General features: G+C 39.7%; 1 pseudogene; it reads left to right on the plus strand.

The window, feature by feature from the left end:
* The first annotated feature begins 1,658 nt into the window (after positions 1-1,658).
* The window catches only part of LOC118322038, a 23,454-nt pseudogene continuing 20,678 nt past the window's right edge, over positions 1,659-4,434 (plus strand).

Raw genomic sequence — 4,434 nt, forward strand, 5'->3', positions numbered from 1 at the left:
TGGATTTCTAGTCCATCGCCTTTAACCACTCGGCCACGACAACCACCCGGACCTCCGTGGTCGTTGTGGCGTGAAATGCGTAGGTGTAGCTATTTCTCGCCGCAGTTCAACCTTGATTTTTCATCTGGCAAATAACTTCAAAGACTGTGCTTTCTTTCAAACAGCCTTCTGTTCGTATGGGCAGTCTTTAGTTTTGGTGTATAAATGTCTCAACAGAGGACTTGTAATGAAATACAAGCAAATAGATGACAGGAAAATTACAACGATGGAAAGTTCATCGTCACCCAAAAAAAAACCCCAACTGTCTTTGGGCGTGGATGCAGCCTTGCGTTCTTCACAACCCTGCAATTTGCTTCTTTTTTCTCGGACAAACTGCAAAACCCACTACTCACATTCACCTGAACCACTTGTTCGCCACGAGGACTGATTTGACCAAAGCTGCCAAAGCCCCAGCTGCCCTAAACACACTACTCACATTTCACAACCTGCAGTGTAGAGACTTGTGCAATTAGCATCATTCACCAACCACCCTTCTCGCCACGAGGACTGATCTGGCTTTGGATGTCAGATGCAGCCTTGCAGTGTCGAGACTTGTGCAATTTGCTTTCTTTCTTTTTTTTTTGGGGAACAAAAACTGCCCAACGGTGTCGGCAGGATTCGAACCTGGCGGGGAGACCGACCCAATGGATTTTCTAGTCCATCCGCTTAACCACTCGGCCACGACAACACTCTGGCCTCCTTGGTTGTTGTGGCCTGAATGCATAGACGCAGTACGTGTTAATCGCTGGCAGTGCGCCTTGAAATGCGAATGAAAGCTTGTTTCCATCCGCTACCGTTATCGGGTGGTTAGTAGTTGCTTCATCAAGGTAAGGGGTGGGTAGGTGCTTAAGAAAACACGGCTATGTGCGATGGCCGGGAATCGAATCCAGGTCAACTGCTTGGAAGGAAGTTATGCTCACCACTATACCACCATCGCCGTTTTAAAGCCAAAAAATGCCACTGCAGCGTCTGCGGTTTATGTCAGGAACTCAACGAGGCGGGGAAAGACGAAAACAAAGGAGGAGCTATCAGCAAGAGAAGCTAAAGAAAAGCTCCTAGTGAAATACATTTTTCAAAAGCAGACACTGTTGTAACTTCTTGTAACTTGCTGATGTATGATGTCACTAATGATGTGGCTCTCCTGGGTGGCAGCCTTTTCAAACGTGTCAGTCTGTGCACTTGTAGAGCTGCTGTTGAGTAATAGAAACTTTCACGTCTGGTGAACAGTGTCCATCCACTTTAACTGCATTTGACCACCAAGCATCTTTGATGTAAACAGAGTCCTCTCCTCTTAGCCGAGTCTTGTGTTTTGTCAAAAGCAATAGTTGGATCCGGATGTTGTGCTGACATAGCAAATGTGAGCAAACTGACCAAGCAATGTGCATAATGTTGTGTTTGCCTTGGCCTCCGCTGTCACAAATCCTCCTGAGGATTGCTCAAAAACCTGTTGTACAAGTCATACATACATTAAGCAAACACAGACATCAGATGGGTCTCTGTACAACTGGAGAATACACCAAAGACTTAAGTCACGCTACAGTCTAATAGAGGAGACTATTGACTTTTCTCTCTTGTATTTTTCGGCACTTTTTATGATAAAAGCTTAATTGAGACTGAAAATGACAGAGGTAAAAGCCGCTGAGCTCATCTTCATCTGTTTCATGCTGCTTCACGGTAAGGCAGGAAGACATTTTTACTATCCTTAAAATAAGTAAAGAAGACGATCTCTTAAAAGGTAAACAATTGCATGTTGGTTATTGAAGGGACACTGAAGCAGTACAAGTCATTAGTCATTCTGGTCTTCTCATGAACATTTTCACTCTCACATGCATACATTCCTCTTTCACATGCATATATATCTACTCACATATACATACACTTATTTTACATGTATTTTCAGTCTATATGTATTTAGGGCTGAAGTTAAGTAACTTGATTACTGAAAATAATTTTCGTTTATATTGATGACTATTACTGTCACACAACGTGCTTCAACAGCTAGTTAGCTAGCAGCTACAAATCATTGCAGTCACATTCATCTGATCGTAAGTACACAATTGTATGTACGTACAATACATTTGAATAAATTAGTTTTATAACAGCTAGATGGTACTGTACTGTTTCAGTTCTTGTTCCCATGAGGTACTCATTCAATATTTCCAGCTTTTATTTTTCAAAAGAAAATCAGGGAATTATTCTCCTTATTTTGGTTATAAAAAGATGAAGGCAAAAATATTTTTAATTAAGTACTGTGTAGCCTATAATAAGGCATCATTTATAAGCAGTTTATAAGTGAAACTAATTGCTTTTTTGTTGCTTTGCTCTACTTTCTGTTTCTCTCTTTTTAAAATCAGGCTTTGTTGCAGCATTGAACTGCACCAGCCCAACTCCTCAATCCTTGTTACATGCACTCGAGCAACATGTGTTCCCTGAAAAACAAATGCGTCCTGTGAAGAACTATCACCATTTTGGGAATTTTAGGAGTGGTGAGTGTATACAAACACCTATTAAAACTTTTTCAATTGAGTTTTTAGCAGTCAGTGACTCAAATTAATAATGAATCTGTATTACTGGCTCTAATTAACTGCAATGTCTCATTCATAGAATGAAAAGGCCCAAACCTTGACAACAGTCTTATGGCAAGCTCTGGTAAGTTTTTAGTGCACTTACAAAAACTAAATTCACGTAAAATCGCTAAGTCATGAAGTCTTTGTCTAAATCCATTGTGTGTATATTGTATATTGATGTTTTCTTCAGTGTATAACTATCTGAAGATAAAAATTGTTTTTTTTTTTTTTGTTACCTTAGAACAAGACGTTTTTATCTATAGATGCTGCGGGGCACCTTCGATGGAGTCCGCCATGTTTAACCACAATGTTTCTACTGTAGCCCAGAGCAGGGTTGGTTTCATGGCCACTGTAGTTTCTCCTACACACTTAATGGTCCATTCTGTTTCCCAGGTCATCAAATACAGATGCAATCGATGTACAGTGATCCTTTAATTTATGTAGAGGCAGGGCTGAAATGATTTTCTGAGCTGTCCGTTATATTGGTATTGTTCTGTTTAATGTAGCAGTGGGATATTCAGGGGCTGAGCTGGGATGAGAAGGAGTGTGGAACTACAAGAATCTCTGTCCCTCGGGTAAAGCTTTGGATCCCAGACATCTACATCACAGAGTTGTAAGTTAAAAGGATGTTCAGCAGTCTTTGAAATTATTGTCCAAATCCGAGAAATTAGACTTAAAGTAAAAACTTGAAATTATGTCAACACTTGGAAAGGAATGTTAGACGCTGTGAGCCTGACAAAAGAGCAGTAAACCTCCATTCACTCTTTGCCTCTTTCAATCAGTTTTATGCTAAAAATTAGGGCAATTAAACACTAAAAAAGTGTAAGAAGATTAACTCATTTTAGTTGAAAATATAATGCAAATTTGTAGAAATAATGAAGAGTGGGCTGACTGAGAGGGATAAAAACTATAACTAACTAAACTAAACTAACTAAATTTAAATGTTTTTTTTATATTCTTTTCCAGCATGGACGAGGACAAATCTCCCAAAACTCCCTATGTCTACTTAGACAACACAGGTCGTGTATATGATTATAAGCCAATCAGAGTGATCAGCTCCTGCCGATTAGGAATATACACTTTCCCCTTCCATGTCCAAAACTGCTCTTTGACCTTTGCATCGTATCTACACTTTGGTAAGGATGCTCTTTTCTTTTTAAACACATTTTATTGTTTTTAGGCAGAAATAATACAAAAACACACAGAAGACCCCCACCCCGACCCATTAGACAGCACATGCTATACAGAGTTAGACAAAAAAAAGGTGAAAATAGTCATAATGACCAAGACAATAATAATAATAATGACATATGACGAAAAAGTACAGTTCTAGTTTGTTTCCAGTCCGCAGTATGTAATAATGAGTTGAGGGTAACCAGTCATCGGCAGCCTATCTGTGTCCCTCAATTTGAGGGTTGCAAGGGTAGGTCTTATTCCATTCAGAAAACTGTCTGCCCCTCAATAGCAGATTTTTCAGATCTGCAGGTATATAATCTAGGAAGGGCGTCCAATTTTTAAAAATTAACTCATCCTTACCCTTTACAACAGCTTGTAACCTTTCATGAGGGATGATATTAAAGACCTCCCTGTAAAGTTTTGATCCAGTTTTTCAGTATACATTTTCGAGCAACTAGAAGGAGTTTTTCAAATAGCTTATAATGTGATGCAGTGAGATGCAAGTCCCTAGAGGGAAGGCCTAGGAGGAAGAAATCTCTCAGCATCACTGTAAGCGATGTTAGTAGAGGTATTATCTCTCAATAAATTGCCAATTACATGAATTGGCTTGTCCCTCCAAGAGAGGAAAGTGGGTGAGCTGACACCTGCAGGA

Source organism: Morone saxatilis, unplaced genomic scaffold (assembly GCF_004916995.1).
Source record: "Morone saxatilis isolate NCDOM2014 unplaced genomic scaffold, NCSU_SB_2.0 Contig12, whole genome shotgun sequence".
Classification (NCBI taxonomy): domain Eukaryota; kingdom Metazoa; phylum Chordata; class Actinopteri; family Moronidae; genus Morone; species Morone saxatilis.